Here is a 24,256-nt window from a genome sequence, read left to right on the forward strand (position 1 = left end):
AAAAACTTCCTTTACTTCCATCTCCCTTTTAGACTCAGAGCCTTTAAGGTCAGAAGGGACCAGTGTGATCATCTAGTGCGACCTGCTGCACCTTGCAGGCCAAAAGACCCCACCCACCCACTCCTGTAATAGACCCGGGAGGGGAGGCAGCTCTGTGCACTGCCCCTACCCCAGGCAGCACATGGAGGCCCTCTGCTCCCCTCCCCCAATGGGTGTGCAGAGATGTGCCAGCAGCACTGAGGTGTCTCCCTGCCCACTCTGCCTCCGTCCCTCCGTGCCACTCTCAGAAATGGCCGGCATGTCCCAGCATCCCCTGGGGTGGGGGAGTGTCTCCATTCACTGCCTCTGCCCTGAGTACCAACTCCGCAGCTCCCATTGGCCAGGAACTGCAGCCAATGGGAGCTCTGGGGGCAGCGCCTGCAGGCAGCGGCGCACGGAGACTCCCTGGCCCTGCCCACCTAGGAGCTGCTGCCGCAGGGTTGTGTGTACGGGTCAATTTGGGAGCTGCAGTGCCCGGGGTAAGCGCCACCCCTCCTGAACCCCAACCCCCTCCCCCAGGGCCGAGCCAGCACCCCGCACTCCAAATTTCCTCCCAGAGCTTTGCTTGTCTTCCTTTCACCCAGAACCATCCTTCTCCTGGGCTGCAAGTAGCCACCCCTGGGAAGCCAAGAGGCAGGCACAGGATTCTGCCTCCCAGCAGCCAACCGCACCTCCCCAGGCTTTGCAGAATGACTGGTGGTGCTCTACTAACCCCACTTAGCCCGCACTGAGGCGCTTAGCTTCTGCCCTGCCTTCCTCAGCTCGACTTTCCTCTTTGCCCCATCCCTGCCTCACTCCCTCCTTTGGCAAGTCACACAAAGGAGGCCAGCAGCAAGAGCCGCCACCATAGGCCAACATCCAAGGGCAGAGGAAGCCAAGCCACAAGGCTTCAAAAGGTGACTGGCCAAGATCCTCTAGCTTTCCCCTGCTGATGCCAAGGCTTTTTCTCAGCTCATTTCACCAACCTCTGTCCTGCAGGGGTTGAGTTTATCACAGGTGTTACCCAAAATTGGGCCAGCTAGTAAGCTTAGGGAGGACAAATGACCCACCAGAGTTTGGCAGAAAGCAGCACATTTGTTATACTGACAGCTAAGCTCAAAATAAGGGGGCAGGGGGTGTCACACTCACACTGCATACTCACACTCCCAGGACGGGCACAGCACTGAGATGTCAGGATTCTGCAAGGTAAGTGTCCCACAGCGCAGCTATGGATGGTGCAATGAAGGTAAGTCTCCTGAGGCACAGTGAAATGCAACGCTGTGAACCACTGGCCAGGCGGTCCGGCGAAGGGCATTCACTGGAGGTACAAGCTTGTGAGTGCTCTCCTGAGCACAGGGTCCCTTCCCCTTTTAAGGGCCTGCACCTCATGGCCTGCGACCAGAGATGACTTGGTTGCATCTGGTTGGTCACACTCCACCTTGGGCCGTGTCCATGCTCTGGGTGTCTGATCGCTGCCTAATCAGAGTCCCAGACACCTTGTCTACCTGGGAGCTCTTCTGCTCTTCAACCAGCCCATTCATCCCACAAGCATTCCAGGGGGGAACGGGAGGAAAAGCCACTTCACAGGCATTCAGAGAGGAGTGGAGACAAAAGTGGGAGCAGGGGAAGTATAACAGACCTTTGAGGAAAGAAATCACTGCTGCTCCTACAACATCAGGGACAGGCCAGTAGGAGCTGGGAAAGTTAAACCATCACGTTTCTGCCTGGTTTCAGGCTAGGGACCTTTTGCATGTTAGGCAAACATGATAACCACTACACTACAGAAACTCTGTTGTGGTGCTCTGCCCCTCCTTCATAAGAACATAAGAATGGCCAGACTGGGTCAGACCAAAGGTCCATCCAACCCCGCATCCTATCTGCCAACAGTGGCCAATGCCAGGTGCCCCAGAGGGACCGAACCTAACAGGTAATGACCAAATGATCTCTCTCCTGCCATCCATCTCCACCCTCTGACAAACAGAGGCTAGGGACACCATTCCTTACCCAGCCTGGCTAATAGCCATTCATGGACTTAACCTCCATTAATTTATCTGCAAAAGAACAGGAGTACTTGTGGCACCTTAGAGACCAACAAATTTATTTGAGCATAAGCTGTGGGCTAAAACCCACTTCATCGGATGCATGCAGTGGAAAATACAGCAGGAAGATATATATATATACACACACAGAGAACACGAAAATGGGTGTTGCCATACACACTATAATGAGAGTGGGCAGTTAAGGTGAGCTATTATCAGCAGGAGAAAAACCTTTGTAGTGATAATCGGGACGGCCATTTCCAACAGTTGACAGGAAGGTGTGAGTAACAGTAGGGGGACAAATAAACACGGAGAAATAGTTTGACTTTGTGTAATGACCCATCCACTCCCAGTCTTTATTCAGGCCTAATTTAATGGTGTCCAGTTTGCAAATTAATTCCAATTCAGCATCTCTCGTGGGAGTCTGTTATTGAAGGTTTTTTGTTGTAATATTGCGAATTTAGGTCTGTTATCAAGTGACCAGGGAGATTGAAGTGTTCTCCAACTGGTTTTTGAATGTTATAATTCTTGATGTCTGATTTGTGTCCATTTATTCTTTTATGTAGAGACTGTCTGGTTTGGCCAATGTACATGGCAGAGGGGCATTGCTGGCACATGATGGAATATATCACATTGGTAGATGTGCAGGTGAACGAGCCTCTGATGGCGTGGCTGATGTGATTAGGTCCTATGATGGTGTCCCCTGAATAGATATGTGGACAGAGTTGGCAACGGGCTTTGTTGCAAGGATAGGTTCCTGGGTTAGTGTTTTTGTTGTGTGGTTGCTGGTAAGTATTTGCTTCAGGTTGGGGGCTGTCTGTAAGCAAGGACTGGCCTGTCTCCCAAGATCTGGGAGAGTGAGGGATTGTCCTTCAGGATAGGTAGTAGATCCTTGATGATGCGCTGGAGAGGTTTTAGTTGGGTGCTGAAGGTGACGGCTAGTGGGGTTCTGTTACTTTCTGTGTTGGGCCTGTCCTGTAGTAGGTGACTTCTGGTACTCTTCTGGCTCTGTCAATCTGTTTCTTCACTTCAGCAGGTGGGTATTGTAGTTAAGAACACTTGATAGAGATCTTGTAGGTGTTTGTCTCTGTTTGAGGGGTTGGAGTAAATGCGGTTGTATCTTAGAGCTTGGCTGTAGACAATGGATCGTGTGGAGTGGTCTGGATGGAAGCTGGAGGCATGTAGGTAAGTATAGCGGTCAGTAGGTTTCAGTATAGGTGGTGTTTATGTGACCATCGCTACTAGCACTGTAGTGTCCAGGAAGTGGATCTCTGGTGTGGACTGGTCCAGGCTGAGGTTGATGGTGGATGGAAATTGTTGAACTCATGGTGGAATTCCTCAAGGGCTTCTTTTCCATGGGTCCAGATGATGAAGATGTCATCAGTGTAGGGCAAGTAGAGTAGGGGCGTTAGGGGACGAGAGCTGAGGAAGCGTTGTTCTAAGTCAGCCATAAAAACGTTGGCATACTGTGGGGCCATGTGAGTACCCATAGCAGTGCCGCTGACTTGAAAGTATACATTGTCCCCAAATGTGAAATAGTTGTGGGTGAGGACAAAGTCACAAAGTTCAGCCACCAGGTTTGCCATGACATTATCGGGATACTGTTCCTGACGGCTTGTAGTCCATCTTTGTGTGGAATGTTGGTGTAGAGGGCTTCTCCTCCATAGGGGCCAGGATGGTGTTTTCTGGAAGATCACCAATGGATTGTAGTTTCAGGAAGTCAGTGGTGTCTCAAAGATAGCTGGGAGTGCTGGTAGAGTAGGGCCTGAGGAGGAGTCTACATAGCCAAACAATCCTGCTGTCAGGGTGCCAATGCCTGAGATGATGGGGCATCCAGGATTTCCAGGTTTATGGATTTTGGGTAGCAGATAGAATAACCCTGGTCGAGGTTCTAGGGGTGTCTGTGCAGATTTGTTCCTGTGCTTTTTCAGGAGTTTCTTGAGCAGATGGTGTTATTTCTTTTGGTAACTCTCAGTGGGATCAGAGGGTAATGGCTTGTAGAATGTGGTGTTTGAGAGGTGCCTAGGTACCTCTCGCTCATATTCCGACCTATTCATGATGACGACAGCACCTCCTTTGTCAGCCTTTTTTATTATGATGTCAGAGCTGTTTCTCAAATACATTTGTTAGTCTGTTAGGTGCCACAAGTACTCCTCATTCTTTTTGCTGATAAAGACTAACATGGCTTCCATTCTGAAACTTACTAATTTATCTAGTTCTCTTTTAAACCCCCTTATAGCACCAGCCTTCACAACCCCATCAGGCAAGGAGTTCCACATGTTGACTGTGTCTGTGTGAAGAACAATTTCCTTGTATTTGTTTTAAACCTGCTGCCTATTAATTTCATTTGGTGGCCCCTAGATCTTATATTATGGGATCAAGTAAGTAACTTTTCCTTATTCACTTTCTCCACACCACTCATGATTTTATAGACCTCTATCATATCCCCCCTTAGTCTTCTCTTTGCCAAGCTGAAAAGGTCTAGTCTCATTAATCTCTCCTCATATGGGACCCGTTCCAAACCCCTAACCATTTTAGTTGCCCTTCTCTGAACCTTTCTAGTGCCAGTATATCGTTTTTGAAATGAGGAGACCACATCTATATGCAGTATTCAAGATGTGGGTCTACCATGGATTTATATAAAGGCAGTAAGATATTCTCTATCTTATTCTCCTTTTTTTAATGATTCCTAAAATCCTGTTTGCTTTTTTGACTGGCACTGCACACTGCGTGGTCATCTTCAGAGAACTATCCATGATGACTCCAAGATCTCTTTCCTGATTAGTTGTAGCTAAATTAGCCCCCATCATATTGTATGTATAGCTGGGGTTATTTTTTCCAATGTGCATTACTTGACATTTATCCACATTAAATTTAATTTGCCATTTTGTTGCCCAATCACTTAGTTTTGTGAGATCTCTTTGAAGTTCTTCACAATCTGCTTTGGTTTTAACTATCTTGAGCAGTTTAGTATCATCTGCAAACTTTGCCACCTCCCTGTTTACCCCTTTCTCCAGATCATTTATGAATAAGTTGAATAGGATTAGTCCTAGGACTGACCCTTGGGGAACACCACTAGTGACCCCTCTCCATTCTGAACACACCGATGGGCGAACCTGGAGAGAGAGGTGGCAGCCCTTCGATAGGTCAGCTGGTAGAGCAAAGGACTGGAGCCGGCATTCAGGAAGTCATCCTTACGTCACCCTTCTGACTCCAGCTAGAGGCAGAGCTTCTTTTTCTTCCACTTGCTGAGAAAGAGCAAGAGAAGAAAGAAAGGTCAGGTGGGCCAACTCGGTGCACAAGTCCATGCTGTCTTTTCTTCCTTGGGAGCCCAAAATGAGGAACTCATGGTGGGTAAAGGCACTGCTGTGCTTCCAGAAAACATCCCACCACAGCACACAAAGGGACCAAAAGAGCATGCCAAAGCCTGGGATTGAACTAGGGAACCTCTAGATGTCCAGCGCTGAGCTACTTCAGCATATAAATGGCACTTTTTTGGCCTGCTGCTTCTCTGTCTGGGATGTTTTTGTCAGCCCTGGCACACAAAAAGGGCATCATTGCGAGCACCCACGAAGGCGAGATGAATTTTTTTGCAAATACTTTAAAGCTCCTGTCAGTAAGTTCTGGGGACAGTTTCTCACCATCAGAGGAAGCTCCCTAAAATTAGCCTGTCTCACCCAGTGGTACATTGACCTCTGTTCAGACTGAGCCAAAGGGAGGGGGGCCTCGCTGCTGTGGCCACCGCTGCTGTGAGAGTGGCCACTGTTGCGCATGAAGCCATCCTGGAAGCACCTTCCACCTAGCCACCCACTGAAAATCCTGTAGGGTGTAAGGTGGGAATAGAAGAACACCGGGGGAGGGGGGCTTCCTAATCTCCTCCCCCTTCTGCCATCATCGGCCATTCCATACCTGGTGCTGCACCCAGTGGGGTAAAAAGAAAATACAGCCATATCGGAAGAGTTAGTGGGGTTCTTTGCGGTTGCACCACCATTCCCCTTGGGCCTGACCTGCCCTCCAGCTCAGCCACCCACTGAAAATTGAAACACAAAAAAGTAGAGCCGTAAAAGGCTTCAAGGCCCACCAGACTCAACCCCCCTTCTAATATGGCAGAAAAGCCGCACTTCTCCTGACTAAGTAGGGACGTCCTATTGCCCCACAGGAAGTGGAAGGCCATCGTGTTCGGTCTTAGCAGCATTCGTGGAGCAGGGGGAAACACATGGCTCAGGAAATTCCCCACAGATGGGTCTTGAGCATGACAACCTTGTAGGTAATGACAAGGTCCACTTACGCCACCAGCCAAACCATTCCTCACAGGTCAGCAACCATTTCTCCCAGTTTGCCTTCCCCACCTCGCCCCAACTGAACGCGAGAAGGCCCAGACATCAACCTGCCCACTCTTGCAGCCCTCCTTTTCCGCCCTGACTGATAGGGGGGAGTATTGAGCCTCCCTTCCTTAGGCCCTTCAGCATCCCTGGGGAACACCAAAGCCGCCCAAGTGACTTTGGGCCAGTAGGTCAACCAATAGGGCTGCCTCCTAGGCCAGGCTGCAGCCCAGCTTCAGGACTCAGAGGAAATGGAGCTCGCATCCCTACCTACAGGACTCCAGGCATGGCCAGGCTTCTGGATCAAACATCCTCTTGTGCTCAAGTCACAACAGCCAGTGGACAAAAGACAGGCTTTCATGGCCTTTGAGAAAGCAAGATAGAGCCTTGGAAGACCCAGCAGGGTCTGTGGAACAGGAATTGTCCTCAGATCCCACTGAGACTCCACCTCAGATTGCAGGATTCAAAGCCCCGAGTGCTGCTCTTACACAATGGGACCAATAGGGAACCCCAGAACTCTGCTGAGCTCTGGTGTGGATGACCCTGTGGGAGCAGCTCTGCCTTTGCTCACTGTTGGCCTGCAGCAGTTTGCTGCAGCTCCCAGAGGCCTTTCTTAAACCAGACTGTGAAAGGCCAGTGGGCATGTGAGGAAGTTGCCCTTCCGTCCCTGGCAGTACATGGCCCTTCCTAGTGAAAAGCCAAGTCCTGGGGGAAAAGGTGATGTCAAATAACATCTTGGAGAGATGCCTTCTTTCCTTTTGTGGGGAACTGTTCTCTTTTTACCGGACCAAGGACTTGAACCCTGGACCTCAGATTAAAAGTCTGATGCTCTACCAACTGAGCTAGCCAGGCTTGCACATAAAAAGCAAATTCCGTGCAGAAGAGAAACTAGTCATGAAAATGAGGGCAGGAAACAATGCAGAAAACCTGCTACTCTCGCCTCTTAGCAGTCCTAGCCCCAGCCTGCTCCTCCATCCGGCCCTGAGACCTTATTCTTTTTTCAGTTAAATATCAAATCCCTGAGAAAACACAGTTATACAAAGCAAAACAAAATCACAAACAGAAATGTCATTGGAAATACAGAAAACAAAAAGGAAAATGCAATCCCCATCACTTTATCGTGTCGGAGCCATTCCGGTATCGGGAGCACCCGCGAAGGTCCCTGTCTGCTTACAAGAAACCTGGAGGAACTCATACCACAGCCTGAACATGCAACTCAACTGCTCCCAGGTGCTGCAGTAAAACCCTTTCCCTGCTGTGACGTTGCACTCCATGTGATTTTATGAAAATATGCTAATGAGTGTGAATATAAAGTGACTGGACTATGCTTCATGCAAAAGGTCTCTTGTAAGGTATCATTACAAAGCTTATAATCTACTGTGTGTGTTCATCCTATTTGTATAAACCGATCATTCCTGTATCTGAAACTAGAAATATGAACTATAACTCTGAGGTCCTGTTGTAATGATGCAAAGTGTGGGCCATTAATAGTGGTTTGGACTCTTGATGGCTCCTATTAACCAGGACAATTGACAGGAGATGGCTCTGTCCTGCACCATCTGTGAGTCAGGCAAGGAAGCATGAAGGCTTGGGGACTCACAGGACATGTGACCATGTCACCTGGTACAGGAATCCATCTTAAACCTGGGGCTCTTCTCCAGAAGAGAGACAAAGAATTCCTGCCTTGTACCAAAGCTGTATAAGGGGGTGGAACTGAACAAACATGGCTGCAGTCATGAGACATCCCCTAGCTACCACCTGAGCTGGAACACGGACTATACGAGGTGAAAAGATTGGACCCAGACATAAAATAAATCTAGTCTGCAAAAGAAGCTTATTGGAAGATCTCTGAGGGTGAGATTTGATCTGTATTGAGTTTCATACTGTATTAGGCTTGGACTTGAATGTTTTTGTTTTATTTTGCTCTGTGAAAAATACAAGGTCCATAGAGAAGGAAAAGAAAATGCCCTAGAAAAGTCTGTGTGTGTGTGTGAGAGAGAGATGGGTGGGAGGGTGTCTAGAAACCACTCTCCTCTAGTTTCTTTTCTCTGATTTCCTGTAGATTTCCTCCCAGCGCTGTACGTTATTCCCCACAGGGAGGTGGAGTACGGACAGCGCTGGGAGAGCTCTCTCCCAGCACTGGCGCTTTGACTACACTTAGCGCTTCAAAGCGCTGCCGCGGCAGCGCTTTGAAGTGCAAGTGTAGCCAAAGCCTTAGGCAAAGCTGGGAAGCAGGCAGTTATCAGTCTCTGTGATTCACACCTTTGCCTGGTAATTGAAAGGCTGATGCATCAAACCTAACTCAAGATGCGGCTTGTCAGCCATGAGACTCCAGGACATTTTAACAGGAAGAAAATCTCCTCTATTCTGGTTTAGCCCCCTTTGACTGCTTCTGCCTGTCTTCTCCCCAGCACAGTCTCTTTCCTTCCCCACTGGGGCCGTGCAGAGAGGAGCCCCAGTCAGTCTCTGTCACAGAGTCTGTATCCCATAAAGGGAGAGAGGAGGGTTACTCCAAAACACTGATAATGGGGGGAGGTGGGCATGGTTAGGGGAAGAAAGGATGGAGAATTAACAGTGGGGCCCAGAGAGATTCCCCAAGATTGGGGAGATCCACTGCTGCCCCCAATCAGTCAGCTGTGGGAAGAACAACTTGGGATTCCATGGGGAAGCCACCTTTAAAAACACAAGTGTAACATGCTAGTTACATTTTAATATGACCAAAGCCTCCTCAATCCCAGGGTCACAATCACTGGAATGATTTTGCCTTGACATTTTACTGGCCGCAGACACAAAGCGAGTCAAATTACAGTTTCCGCTCGAGTCAGTGCACACACAAGAATCCGGAGGCTTTTAATTCCTTAGGTTCTGCCGCCATTTCATTTCTGTCCTGTTCCAAGATTTATCATTGTGCAAAGCAACGTTAGGCCCTTGGGAGTGTCCCCCCCCCAGTGCTGCCTGCCACCCTTGGGCAATTTAAAAGGGCCCGGGGACCCCCACCACCACCACCAGCAGCACAAGGGGACTAAGGCGGTTTCCTGCCCACCCTCACTCCATGTGGCACGCCACTCCCGGGAGCGGCTAGCACGTCCCTGGTGTGGGGGAGGTCTCCATGCACTGCCCTGCCCTGAGTGCCAACTCTGCCAACTGTAGCAATAGGAGCTGCAGGGGTGAAGTCTGCGGGCAGCCATGCACAGAGACACCCCTGGCCCTCCCGCTTAGGGGCTGCTGCCAGAGGAGGGTGCAGGTTGCTTTTGGGAGATGCCCGAGGTAAATGCTGCACCCCTCACCCTCTCCTGCACCCCCAACCCCAACCCAGACCCCACACCTGCACCCAAACTCCCTCCAAGAGCTTGCCCCCTGCACACCCTCCTGCAGCACAACCCCCTGACTGAGTCCAGACCCTGCACCCAAACTCTCCCAGAGCCCAGCCCCTCTCCCTCCCACACCCAAACTTCCTCCCAGAGCCTTAGGCAGGTGTGTGTGTGGGGGGGGGCAGGACTTGGTCCCATTCTGGGCACCACCAAAAATTGTACAAACCTGCCTCCCCTGTCCAGCCCAACCTTCTGCTGATGCACCTCAGCCCACACCCATGCAGGGTTTGAAGCTTCCATTGCTTAAATTCCAGGACACTGAGGGATTTCAGCTCCCCTTTGCCCAGCGGGAACCTTCACCCCACTCCCAACCAGGTTCTTGTCCATGGGATCACTGTAGGGGGGCTGGGTCCCTCGGTGTCTTTTCTCTCTCTGTGACAGGCCAGGGTGCAATAACTGGGGCATCAGAGCACCCAGGACCTTCTGTGGGGCTGCCATTCCCCTTCCCCTTCTGTGGTCTCGTCTGTCATTGACTCCAGCCTTTTTTCTATCCATCGTCAGCACCATCCCAAGCAAGCTGCACTCGCCTCAAAAAGACAGTGTCCCCTGGTGGGTGTACATCACTGACCTCCCTCCTCTCTGAGCACTGACTGCCCCTCTGTTTCCTTGCCTCTCAGTCTGTGCAGATGGGACCTTTCCCTCCAGTGCTGGAGGATTCGCCCTTCTCATCTACCCTTGTCCCAAGCAGCACAGCGGGTGGGAATCTTACATGTACCAAGGTGACTTAGGAGCAGAACCCCTCCCCCACCTTCCATGCAATTGGCACTTGCCCTCACTGAGCAGGATTGAAATTCCTGCAGGAGACTGCTGGGCCACATCCCAGCTGGGCATGAGCAAAGCACCAGGGTGAAAAAAATGAACTTGGAGATGCTGGGGATTGAACCCAGGGCCTCATACATGCAACGCATGTGCTCTACCACTGAACTACATGCCCACATGGGTTAGTTGGACTATGGGTTACACCCAGAGCCCTCCTGTCTCCACTGGATCCAGTGACCTATAAGCCTCATGAGAAGCCCATTCCCCTCTCTGAGGGCCAGTCCTGCTCTCCTGGAGGTTAACTGTTCATAGGGGTCACTTTGCAGCAGGGCCAGATTCTATGTGTGGGACAGAGAGAGTTTGTGCCCTGGTCTCAGGGTGCAGAGATACGCTCAGACCTCTCCCCTGCATTGGGTGGGGGGTGCTGCCACCCCGTGCTGCAAGGTCATGGTGGGGGATGCTGTGAGCAGCTCAACACCTCACCCTGGCGGCAGAAGTGGGGTGGGGAGCTCCAGGTGTTTCCACCTGCCTGTAAAGTCCAGCTTTCCCCAGCACATTCACTGCAGTGCAATTGGGTCACTGTTTCATGGCTGAACAGCAAAGAATCACTCCCACTTTCCCTTCTATCGGCAGCAGGGTTAGCCTGTGTCAGTGGTTAATGAGGTGGATCTAGTTGTAGATTGTTATTCATTCCCACCTTGACAATTCACACAGTCCCTTTCCTACTCAAATCCCCAGCACCTCAGTGATCCTGGTAGCAGGGGTTGGGGCCTGAGATTTTCAGGGTCCTTTTTCCTCCACCTGGAGTGAACTCAGCTTTTCCCCCATCCCAGACTATCCATGAAATAACAACAGGGGCATAAAGAAAGAGGGGAGGGAACATCTCACTGCCAGGGCTGGATGTGCCCAGGGCCCCCTGCTTGTCCATTGTTTCCATGGAATCTGGCCCCCTGCTTTGCACAAGGGACAGAGAAAGATCTTGCTGTTCCTGTGTCTGTGCAAGGAAAATTGTGCTTCTGTATGAAAGAGAGGCAGGAAATGACCCCATGGTGGGACAATATCCTCAGGATTAAGACCTAAGAACTCAGGCTGAGAACTGATTTAACTCCACTCATCTGGGATTTAACAAATTGTCTTCCATGGAGCAGGGCCAGTTCCAGTGTTTTTGCCACCCCAAGTGGAAAAAAAAATAAAAAAGCTGCAATCAACGGCAGCTCTACCTCTGCTGCTTTTGGCCACAAGTCCTTCCCTCTGAGAGGGACGAATTGCTGCTGAAGCCTCCCCTTTCCATTGGCCGCCCCAGGCACCTGCTTGCTGGGCTGGTTCCTGGAGCCAGCCCTGCCATGGAGACACTGGGAAGATGGGGGAATCAGGAAAACACCACGGATTCGTTTATGTTGTAAGTGAAGAATAACAAAAGCAGCTCTGGTTTAAAGTCACTTTTCCCTGACTGGGAATTGAACCCAGGCCTTGGCAGTAAAAGTGCCAAATCCTAACCACTAGACCACCAGGGAGGGGTAGATGCTATTTGTCTCCTCACTTATGCTACACTTTCTTAGGCTACTTTCTATCCAATTTCTGAAGTTGCTCCATTGTCCATTTCCTGAGGGGCTAAGAGCAGAGAGTGCAGGAATCCCTGTACTCAGGGTCACAACCTGAGCCCAACTCAAGCTACTGAAACAAGCACAAATCATGCTTCCTCCAGCAGGATCACAGGGCCACACAAAGAAACCCATGAGGAACAATCCTCCTCTGCCTTCATTTACCCCATCGCAACCCTCTCAGCAGCCAACTCTTGCGGGAAGGACACTGAGCTGATAGGAGCTCTGGCACAGAGACCAAGGGAGGGGTGTTGCACCCCTTCAGTGTGAGCTGATCACATTCTGACTCTGGAGGAGGAGGGAAAGGCCATGGCCACATGATGGGGCCAGTATGTACCACAACATGGTTCTTTTTTGTGGGATGACTCTGAACATTGACTGATCTCCACTCCCTTGGATTTGAAGAGATGTTTAGTTGGGCACTTAGGAACCTGTAAGGCTGAAGCAATTTTATGGATGGTGACACTACGATTGAAGGGTTATTTAATGTTGTAGAAATTGTTAAAAACACTTAGCTAAAACTGGAACTGCCTGTTATTAAAGGCTGGTTTCCCCACCTCAGTTCCATAAGCTCTGCTAGAAACACCCTGGGTTCTCTCCTGCCTCGGTGGGAACTGGAGGGAATCGTCCCCTGCTGCCCTTGGCTCCAGGCTGGTTTTTCTGGGGAGGGGACGTGGAATTGATTTGTTTGCTGTTGAGAAGGGAGCCAGGCCAGTTCTCAGGGAAAGAGAACTCCCAGCATCTTCCCAGCCCAGCCCAGGCTGCTGCCCTGTCCCAGCCTCTGTTCCCCTGGGGCCCTGAGTGTTTGACTCTAGAGCAGGCCGGGAGCAGCAGCTGCGGCAGAGGACAGCCTGGGCCGGGCAGATAAGAAGGAGTTTAGCAAACAAAAATGGTAAAATGGCAGCAGAGTATTACCATTGGTCTGTCTGCTTTGGGGCAGGGACAATAACACGTCCTGCTGCATTCGATATTTCAAAGGGAGGTTTAGGATTTTCATTCTCACACACGGTGCACAAAGTAGGACTCAACCTTTGCTGTAAACTAAACAAGCTGCCCACATGATAGCATGACCCCGAACTGCCCAGAATCACCTGATTGATGCCGAGCTTAGCACAGACACCGGCTCAGCCTGGCAGGGTGCAGCCCTGAGCCCTGACAATCAGCTTCCCCCCGCCTCCTGCTGCACAGCGAGGATCCCACGCGAGTTTGTTCAGGAGCGTCCCAGGCTCCAGCTGTAAACTCTGCTGGTCAGTTCTAATCTTTGGCCACACGGGGGCGGCACTAAGGGTCCCATCTAAACGCTGTTTGCGTTCGACCCTTCGGATCACAGATTGTAACCCGCGGGCAGATCTCTGAGTGCAGCCAGATCCCTCCCCAAACTGAACACTGAAGCAGCAGCTCCCATTGGAAAGATCAGGATTTTTGCCTTTAAAAACAAGGGAAATGTCTCCAGCGAGAGACTGAAGAAGCTCAATTGATTTCATTGACTCCATGAATGTTCCTCTGTGTCCCCCTAGGAGTCATGCCCCACTTTTTGGGGACCACTGAACCCTACTCGCTAATCAGGGGCTAGTGATGCCAAAGCCCAGGGAAAGGGAGAACAAGTGCGGGGCCCCCAGCACTGGAGCCATGTGAAGGGGCTGCAGGAGAGGGGCAATGGCTGGTGGCTCAGGGAGTTAAGGGCAAAGGGGGCACAGGAGGGGGCAGGAGTTAGGGGTGAAGGAGGTGCAAGGGTTGGGAGTGCAGGAGCTAGCGGTAAAGGGGGAGTGGGGATCGTCCAGGGGCAATGGGGAAGTGCCAAAGTACAAGCTTTGCCCAGGGCACCATTTTCCCTAATGCTGGTCTGAGCAAACAATTGGAAATGCCCCTTCAGTGAGACCAGAACCATAGTGTAGAAAAGCCCCTTTGTTAAGTGGCTGTGGCTGAGGGCTTAGGGAGACGGGTTAGAAAGCAATGGGCATCTTTCTGTGGAGGTTTGATTTTTGCCTGCTAGGCCAGGCTGGTGTGTGGTGTCTCCATGGCTGTACTTTCAGTGTCTGATCTGCCCCAGGGAGCCAAGTCTAGACATATTCAGAGGCTCTATGCCAGGGTTTCTCAAACTTCCTTTCACTACAACCCCTTTTTGCAAAAAAAAAAAAAAAAAAAACTTACTACATGACGCTAGAAAGACACACCAAGACCCTCTACACTGAGCACAGGCAGAGGAGACAAAGCCTGAGCCCTGCCCCAGTTAGGGGAGGGCAAAACCAGAGCTTGAGGGATTCAGTGGTGGGGCTCAGACTTTTGGTTTCAGCCCCAGGCACCAACAAGTCTAATGGCAGCCCTGGCGACCCCATTAAAACAGGGTTATGACCCACTTTGGGGTCCTGACTCTCAGTTTGATAACCACTGCTCTATACTGAGGGGAGAGAGTTTTCCTGTGGGTGCAGTTAATCCACTTCCCAAGAGGTGGCAGCTATGTCAGTGGGAGAAGCTATATCGGTGGGTGTGCAAGCTGTGGTGTTTACCACATTTAAGAAGTTTAATCAAACCCCATTTTGAAAACCACCTGTGGTCTGGGAATGGCAAAGGAGCTCGATGAATCAGGGTTTGTCCTTCAAAGTCCTGGACTTCACAATTCCATACTCCTGTTGTCATCGGGGATATTGCTCAGTGTTAGAGTGCTTAACTGCAGTTTTCACGTAGTCCTCAGTTCAAACCCCCGTGTTCTCTTATAACCTTCTTTCTTTTATTTTTTTTTAAAGTTAAACATTTTCATTTCCATTCTCCATTATGTTCAGGGGCTCCTCTATACAGGAGTGCTTGATATTAATGTAAACACTCAACATTTTGCTGTCCAAATGCATAAAAACCTAGCAAAGCTGTCCATCAGCTGAAATCAGTTCCAGTCCTCTAAGTGTCTAGTTTATGTTTTCATCAGTTAAACAAAGGTATCATACGAATGTACATTCGCAGATCCCTCTTCTCCAGGAGCTATGTTGTGCAGAAGAACAAGAACCACATCCAGTTGCAGTTCAGGAATCTGATGACCAAAGAGCCACGAAGTGTTCTGACGGCTGGAGAAAATGCCGCCTAGTGAGCTATTGAATGAGCTCAACCTGTTTAGCTTATCAAAAGAAGATTGAAAGGTGACTTCATTGAAGTGTTGAAGGGCCTTAATGGAGAGAAAAGATGGGGTATTAAAGGGCTCTTTAATCTCGCAGAGAAAGGCATAAAAAGACCCAATGGCTGGAAGGTGAAAAGAGACAAATTCATATTACAACTAAGGCACAAATATTCAACATCGAGGATGATTCACCACAGGAACAATCTCCCAAGGAAAGTGGTGGATTCGCCATGTCCTGATGTCATTTCATGAAGACTAGCTATCTTTCTGGAATGTGTTTGCCCCAAAAGTAGATATTGTGTCATACAGGAGGCCTGTGATATGCAGGGGGTAAGGTTAGATGCTCTAATGGTCTCTTCTGGCCATAAAGTCGACTAATTTCTGAAAAACTGAGTGTAGCATTGGGAGCAGCATCTGATGTTTTCCTGTCTAGCCGGCTTGCTTCCTAGAACGAACGCTCCTTGAGTGGGGTGATGCACAGGGAGTAGCTCAAACCTCCACAGTGCCTGGCCAGGGGCAGGACATTAGCACAGCAAGGGAGGGGTGTGGCAGTGACATCACAAAGGCCTTTTACAGGACCTCAGACTATTGGTCAAAGGTGGTGGGGAGGTGATGACCTCACAGAGAGATGCTCACATCAGCCAGGCAGGATAGGGGTGAGGGGCCAGGGAAACCTCAGAGACCCCTGTGGCTTTGCTTCAGCAAGTCTCCTTCTCCAGGTCTCTCTTTGAGGACTGAGAGAGTATTCGGGTTCACGGACGTGAGCGCCAGGAGGAACCTCTTTCGAGTTTTCTCCTTCCCTTTTCCTGATTTTACTAGAAAACAGCCATCCCTGTTTAGAAGGTTGAAGCCTCCTCGAGGTTTGAAACCTGTTCAGTCTGATCCATCTGGTGACAGTTGAATTCTAGGCATGGAAAACACGAACTTAAGGAGGCAGAATTTTATTCCGCACCTGGGATTTTGTCCCATAGAATCAGTGGGGACATTAGGGTTTGTCCTTTTTGTTTCACCTTTTCCTCCATCCATCCCTCCCTCCTTTCTCTTTGTCTCTTGCTTCTTTTGTCCTTTCACCTGTTCCTCCCAACACCAGGAGCGGGGTGTGTGTGTGTGTGTGTGTGTGTATGTGTGTGTTGCGGGGGAGTGCTCTGCAGCTCCCACTGTGGGAGGTCCACCCAAAAATGTGGGGCTGAAATAGTGCTCGGGCAGCGATCCCCACCGGTGACCTGGGCCATCCTTTGGGCTCTCTGGTGAGAACCTCAGCCTCCCGCCCTCAGTCTCTACCCTGATTGGCTGAGCAGGGGTTATTGACAGGAGGAGATTCAGGTCCTTGTTGTTCTCTTTTAAGACCAAGGAAATAAGTCATAACCTGTTATATGTTGACAAATTTTGCTGCTTTGCTGCATTAATCGTCTCTGAGCAGTTCATGATTCTCTCTAACATTGCAGTTCTCCTCAAATACTTGCTGAATAATTACTGTGAACTGTTGTTGGTCTGGAGCTCATCTGAGAGCACTTTATTCAGGTCATTCAGTGTTTGAAATTCATGATCTGATCGTTAGTTTCAAAATCAGGGCTCTTGGGTCCTATTCCCAACTCTGCCACTGGCTGGCTGTGTGACCTAAGACAAGTCAATTCTCCTTTCTCAGCCTTAGCTTCTCCCTCTCTCAAGTAGGGATAATGATGATCCGCTCCTACCTAGCTCAAGGTGGGTGGAGGATGGGGATCCATTGGAGAGTGTCACTAGGAGTATCAGAGGGGCCGTGTTAGTCTGGATTTGTAAAAGCAGCAAAGACTCCTGTGGCACCTGGCTAAGCAAACAGAACAAACCCCAAATCCCCCCTGTGCTTTGGGAGCCAGGTTTGCTGTGGGAATTCTGTAGTTCAGATGACTTCACGCTTGGGCATTGGGATTATTTACCAGTTTCTCTGGCATGGGGGCAATTTTGTGCTCATGGCTGAGTGGTTAAGGCGTTGGACTTGAAATCCAATAGGGTTCCCCTGCGCAGGTTCAAGTCCTGCTCACAGCGAGGCCTGCATCTTAGCCAGTCTCTCACCCAGGCAATCCCTCTGTACAACCCCCTGAGACACTCTCAATTCTCTCCCCACCCCAAGTAAATTCTGTTCTGCTCCTTTCATAGAGATGCCTGGGACACCACCTCACACTGTGTTGTTGAGGGGTCAGGCAAACTCTCAGCACCTGAAGCCTCTGCCACTCACCTAGTGCCCCATAGATCAGCCATAGCCCTGGTTCTGCTCCTCTCTCTAGCATGTGAAAGGAGCTGAGTCAGCGACTGCATGGGAGCTACGGGGCTGCAGAACCAACAGAGAGAAAAAAAGGTGCTCAGTGCCCACTGGCAGCTAGCTCCCCCCCACCCACTACAGGCCTTGCTGACAAGCTCCTCACACTTGCCAGTGATCAGCTGTTCAGTGGGGTGCTGGGGGAGGAGCAGGGAGAGTGGGAGAGGGAAAGGAATGGGGCAGGAAGGTGCAGGGCAGGAAGGGGTGGGGGCTTGGGGGAAGGGGTGGAGTGGGGACAGGGCCTGGGGAGGAAAGGGGGGATTTGTCCCATACCCCGGATCCCTCTAGGGCCGGCCCTGAAGGGAAGCACCGACTATCACAGTGACAATACAACTGACCAGCCTTGCGGGAGAGGCTGAGGGAGATCCGCACTCACCAGGTCTCTTCTCTCCCCCACGGTGAGCCAGACACTGCTCTCTCCTGGCTCTCACTCTAGCAGCTGGATGCCAAGGAGCCATTTCCCCACAGGAAGTGCATTGAGTGCCCCTGTGGTGCTGGGGGGCTGGCGCTGCTGCTGCCTGTGGGGCTGGCAGGGGGGCTGATGTCTGCACAGACTCTCAGCTGCCAGGCCGGAGGGGGCACTTGGGCCCTTACCAGACTGGCTCAGTGAAGACGGGGGGTTGACAGAGCAATACAGACGCTCTCCAGAGCACGGAGCAGCAGCCGCCCATGCAGCCAGGCAATGAGCATTTCCCACAGCCTGTAGCCGATGGGGAGGCGCCAGCTGCTGTTCCAGCTCCTCGGGGACAGGCCCTGTCAGCCAACAGCCACTTCTTACTCCCCACAGCTAAGGGCGCCGGGTTCCTCCGGTGGGGTGTGGAGCAGCCGTTCGTTCTCCTGTTCGCACTCCTCTGCGGTGTGAAAATCGGGGAGGGGAGGCAGAAGCCCCACTTCCCTCCCGAAATGACGCCCAGTGGGGGAAGCCAGGACAACAGGGTGGGGCGGCAGGTGGTGGCCAGACTCTCACCGCCAGGGTCTAGTCTAGCTCAGGGTCCAGCTCAACTTCCTCCCCGCGCCACTGGCCCCCAGTCCCCTTCCACCACCAGGTCAACCCGGGCACTAGGGCAGGAACAGGGTGAGGCAGCAAGTCAAGCTGAGCAAGGCAGGCAAAAGCGAGTCTTGTCTTCATGGGCACCTCCCAATGACGTCCTTTTTGTGTGCAACTGCTGCAAAACATCCCGGGCAGAGAAGCAACAGGCCCAAACATTACCACACAGCTGCCAAAGTAGCTCAGTTGCGAGAGTGTTAGACTGAAGATCTAAAGGTCCCTGGTTCAATCCCAGGCTTTGGCAGGCCCTTTCATCCCTCTTTGTGCCCTGCTGGCTTGTTCTCTGGGAGCACAGTGGTGTGTCAGCACCCAAGATGAGCAGGGCTGCCCTAGAGCATTTAGGGGTCTGGAACAAAGCATTTTTGGGAGCCCGTTCAATTAAAAAAAAGTTGCAATACTGTATTCTCATGGGGCCTGGGGTAAATTGCCCTGCTTGCCTCCCCTCTGGGTGGCACTGATGGTGAGTCTCTGATCTTGGGCTCTGCAGTAGGAAAACATAGAATGGGCTTCTGCCCCTAGTTGGCCCACCTGACCTTTAACAAGGAGAGATGGGAGCTGTCTTTCCCAATATGTCAGGGAGAGAGCAAGGCAGGGTGACCTCAGGAATGGTGCCAGAGGGCTGCTGGGCAGTGACAGGCAGGAGTGGGGTGAAAACTCCTCTGCGCAGCTGAGCAAGGGCAGTACCAGGGAAGTGGCATCTGTGAAAGTGGCCGTGTGGAAGGGATTTGGGGGTCCTGGAGGAGGCACTTGCTGTTCAGTGCCTTGGAGCAGCTGGACTTGGCCATGGTGGGTGTTCAGGAAATGCACATTCATGACTCTAGGTAGCTTGCTGGGCAGAGGGTGATGGGAGGAAGGGCTTCCTGGCCAGGAAAGAATGATGGGGTTGGAGTCTTGTTCTTCACATTCACGGTGCAGTACAGAAGGTGGTGGAGCTCCAACCAGGGAGGGCCTGACTGGTGGGCTTTGTGCTCTGTGGCCCTGGTTACTGCTATATTCGTGTGTATGGTCTCCAGTTAAGGCATGAGAGGGAAGATCAAAGGCTCCCTTCCTCTGGACTGCATGATGTTTGGTGTTGGGGGGGGGGGGGTTAATTGTGTCAGCCGGCCTGAGCACCGCTGGTCCCATTTTCCCAACTGTCAGAGGAAATATTTTTACAATGAGCACTACCTGGCACAGGTCTGTGGTGAAGTCAGCTTAGAGGAGCTCACTCCAGCCACAGAGGGGGTTCACCTTTCTGCGGGGACAGACCAGGACTCGCATTGACCGGATTTATGCTTAGCTTTTGTGTCTTTAGCATGTTGCTTCTCAGATTCTTTCTTGGCCTGACTTGTTACACTTTGACACTTAACAGGCCAGAGTTTGTGCACCTTCCTATTATCCTCACTAGGATCTGATTTCCAAATATTGAGGAATGACTTTTTGCCTCTAACAGCCTCCAGTACTCTGCCATGTACCTAGAGTGGCGTTCTGCTGGTCCTCCTATTGTTGTTTCTGATTTAGGGCAAACGTTTCATCTGAGCCTCTAATTGCGGTGTTTTTCAACAGTCTGCATGCTGCTTGCAGGCACCTAACACTTGTGACAGCAGCTCCTTTTAATTCCCATCCAACCATCTATACTTATGCCAATAGGTTGACTTTAGGTCTTTAACTTTGAGCGGCAGCTGAGAAGATGGTAAATCGGGCAGAAACCCATTCGACAAACCTCTTCATTTCCTTGTTATTTCCTGACTTCTTCATTCATCGCCTTTTCCTTATTTCCTGGCTGAGGCGGCGGCCTGCCAGGGCTGAAGGCAAGAGGCAGGCCTGGGCGTGGCGAGGGCCTCCTGGCCCGGAATGAGGCCGCACTGCTTCCTGGTCCCCTTTTCCCACCCACACCGGCAGGCGGCTGCTGTGGGAGAACATGAGGGAGGCTCTCGGGATGCTAGGCAGCGCTGTGTGGCTGTCAGGGGAAAGAGCCTTCTTCTCTAAAGATGGCTGGCAGAAAGGTGGTGCTCAGCTCTGTAAGTGACCTGCCCAGTAGCCTCGCTGCCAGGGGATGCAGACATATCTGTAAGGTGCAGAAAGAGGGTATTTGGCTTCCAAGTTAATATGAGAAATATGCATTTAGGAGATGGAATTTCCATTCTTTCATCAGGGCCCCAGTGGCCTAATGGACAAGGCAATGGCTTTCTAAGTCAGAGATTGTGGGTTTGAGTCCCATCTGGGGTGAAAAACTCCCTCTACATTGCAAGGAAATCTTGGCCTTATTTTCACCAAGGAAGCTGGGAGATGTTTGAACACAAAATACTGGATCTTGGGAAAAATCCCCCAGAAATGGCATCTTGACAAATGCTTTCTAAACCCATCAGTAGCAAACAGTTAATACTAGTGTTTGTCTGAGACTAGGAAGGGGAGTGTTTACTCTGACACCTCAGTGAGTGAAACAGAGGGAAAGAGCAAGGCTGTCCTGAAAGAGAATGGATCTGTCTGGAGACAAAGCAGCCCCTGAGAATGAGCAATGGTGTGAAAAGAAGGGGTTCAAATGGGTGTTAGATGTAAGTTAGTGTTAGAGGGTTTATCCCTTCACCCTCCAATTACTGGGTCTGTCTTGCGTACACACAGAGCAGCAATACCCAGAGTCCAAAGGTGCAAACAATTAGATGTTTATTGGGTTGAATTTCCAGCAAGCAACGATTCCAGTTTCCTTCCTCAGTGTCCCCATCCCAGCCCTGACGCCACAGAGCCTTGCCTGTGTCCCTGTTCCCATTCTCCCCCTTAGCAAAGCATAGGACATATGGTGACACATTTCCTGATAGGGCCAGGCCTCAAGGTGGAAGGTGTTGATATTCCATTTGTTCCACTGCCCGTCGCAGTACAGTGCCCTGCACCTTCTCTCTGCAGGCGGGCCACACCGGTTCCCATTAGTGTTCCAGACTTCCCACTATAGTGGGCCTGGGAAGGTTGGGTCCAGGTTGTCTAGTACAGGGGGGAGGGGCTTACTCCATTACTTCTAGGTTATTTCCGTAGGCAACGTATCACAAGTATACTTAGCAATACACCAGCCGCTGTAACAATCCACAGCAACACCGAGAGACCTGACCACTGCCGCATGGTCCAACATCCCGGCCACCACCGAAACACCTCCTCTCCTCCTTCGACGGGGTCAAGCCCTTAACATGTCCAGTTGCTGGCAGTTGCAATACGCTGCCGCTGCAGGTTTTCGTGCTTTTGTCCATAGCATAAGTCCATTTAATGTCCTCAGAGAAATGGGTTATTGTCCAAACCAACTTAACCACATGGTGTGGAATCAGGCTGTATGCGCTGGTTCGATTATTCACAGCAGTAAGATTCACAGATCTATCTGTGCACCAAAGCCCAGAGAGCAGTGTGTAGTGTGGAATTTGGTTAGGGGCTGGTGTAATTGTGCCCCCAGTAATATGTACATTTCCAGCAAAACACCTCATACACAGTACACCCAATTGTCCACCCCTTGCCACGGGCCATTGGGTGTGCTCCTCCACGGCCATCAGGGAGGGGCACATTCAAACATCTTCTCTGGATTTACACCATTTTACACACCCCTCCATTGATTCCCAGCGAGCAAATCCCCTTCTCATTATTCCCATAGGGCTTGTGGGGCCCACCTCAGCTGCCGATTCACGTCCAGATACCACGGTAGCTATTACACAGGTGCTGGCCTCCTAGTCAAGCATTTTGAATGTCCACACACATCTTCTCCCAGGTCAGCCTTTTGAAGCCATCCCCACCCATGTCATGAGGTTTTCTGTTCATTGAAACACAACAATGCGAACAACAAGACAAACACCACAGACAAACAACACAAAACATAGATTCATGGTATTCTGGGTTAGTCTTTTGCTGGCACCAGCTTGGTTGTAGAGTGTCTGAAAAACAAAAGAAACAATTTCCACACACACACCCCCGGTGGGGACAGATTAGTGCTTAATAATAATAATAATACCACTTCCTTTTACAAATTTCCTTGCTAATTGCAGGAAAAACAGAAGAATTCCCTCCAGGCTGTCCTTATTTTGTTCTATAGTCAGATAGTGAATTACCCCACTCGCGGGTCATTTATGAAATTCATGAGGTGGTGTGCCTCAGTTTCCCCTCTTGTACAACAGACCCAGTTTGCAATAGTTTCTCTGCTGTACCAAGCTTTAAGTTTATCCTCAGGTAATAGCTGAGAGACAGCTTTAGATTTAGCTTTAGCACCGTACACACACACACACACACTCCTTAGGGTTAACCTGTCCCCCTTATTTTCAGGCTTGACTTGTTTTTTCACCTCCCTTTCCTGGAGGGCCACAATCTGAGTCTTCCAGTAGCTTGTTTGCTGACCAGATGTATTTATTATTTGCAACTCCTTTGTGCTGCCACTGATGGGCAGTTCTCTCCTTCCCCCATCAGCTAGGTCATTTGCATTCAGACCGGCTTTCGGGCTTGGCTTTTGGATCCAAAGCCATCAGCAGCTCAGAGACTGTCTTAAAAGGGACACAATCAACTTCCACCTGAGTTCTGTTTACTTTCCACTTTCATCTTCTGCTTCAAAACATACAGATCTGAAAAAGAAACCACAACCTATTGTGGCTCCCTTTGGAGCCCTAATAGGGTTTGAATTAAGTACCATGTTTTGTTTGCATTTCTTTTACCCCTTCTCCAATATACACTGCACACGTCCTGGGAAAATGCACATTCCTTCCATAGTTTAACCTTCATAACATTATGTTACAAAACATAAGTCTCACTTTAGGTTTTTAAAACCTGACACAATTACACACAACATTTTGTTTTGTCTAACATCCCTTGCACTGCAATAATTTTTTTTTACACAACTGTACCCAGATTACACGTCCATCTTGTACAACCAGAGACAGCCAGGGGCAGGCACGTTAAGTGCCAATAGAAATCCCGGACATTCCTTTAGTGATTTTGCTAACATTACCCAGGAGTCAAATCATTTTGATGAGATTATCTCTCCGCCTGCTGCCTGCAGCCGTCCCCTATAGACCATTTCTCTGGACAAAGGGCCCATTTCCCCTCAGAATGGCTGTGAAGGCTTCTCAGGACAAAACTTTACCTGACCCTCTTGTATAATTTAATTACTAAGCTTCCATCCAACAGGAGTGCACAGAGCTGCACATACAGTTACATTTATATAACTGGGTTTTATTATTAAACCAAAAACTGCCTTCTTGTAACACCACAACTGTTGACTTTTGCTATTTCCACAACTCCCAAATATTTACTTTCCTCCAAACTCTGTATTATTAATTTTTGCAAAGCCCTGGGCGGCTGCACTGCAGTGCTGGGGTGACTCTGCAGGGGGAGAAGCTGCTGTGGAGCAATGTAGAGCAGGTGCAGGAAGGAGCCAGGGTCACTATTCACATTCTGAACTGCACAATTTTCCAAATTTGGGAATGTCCAAGAACAATTCTAAGGGGAAGGTGAATGCAGAGCAGTGACACTGGAGATGCCCAGACCTCCAATGGGGGCGGTGTGGAAATTAATAATGGGAAGAGCATTTGCGAAATTAGTCGTCACTGACAAGATTTGTCTCTGTTCTCATTTCACATTGTGGTGTTGTTTAGCAGAATCAAGACATAGTTTTACTGTATTAATTAAACACGTAATTTTATTTAACCCAAGCCAAAAACTTAGTGTCACTTATTTTTTCTCTGTCCTAGCAAGAACTA

At 50.2% G+C, this 24,256-nt stretch overlaps 3 non-coding genes and 1 pseudogene across 3 annotated transcripts; 1 reads left to right on the top strand and 3 right to left on the bottom strand.

The window, feature by feature from the left end:
* Positions 1-24,256, bottom strand: part of LOC120375816 — a 647,258-nt pseudogene that overhangs the window by 313,733 nt on the left and 309,269 nt on the right.
* On the bottom strand, positions 10,613-10,684 carry TRNAA-UGC. Its single transcript has one exon. It is a non-coding gene; the product is annotated as a tRNA-Ala (tRNA).
* On the bottom strand, positions 11,952-12,023 carry TRNAK-UUU. The gene has a single exon. It is a non-coding gene; the product is annotated as a tRNA-Lys (tRNA).
* On the top strand, positions 17,159-17,239 carry TRNAS-UGA. The gene has a single exon. It is a non-coding gene; the product is annotated as a tRNA-Ser (tRNA).

This window comes from Mauremys reevesii, linkage group 12 (genome assembly GCF_016161935.1).
Source record: "Mauremys reevesii isolate NIE-2019 linkage group 12, ASM1616193v1, whole genome shotgun sequence".
In the NCBI taxonomy this organism is placed as follows: Eukaryota; Metazoa; Chordata; order Testudines; family Geoemydidae; genus Mauremys; species Mauremys reevesii.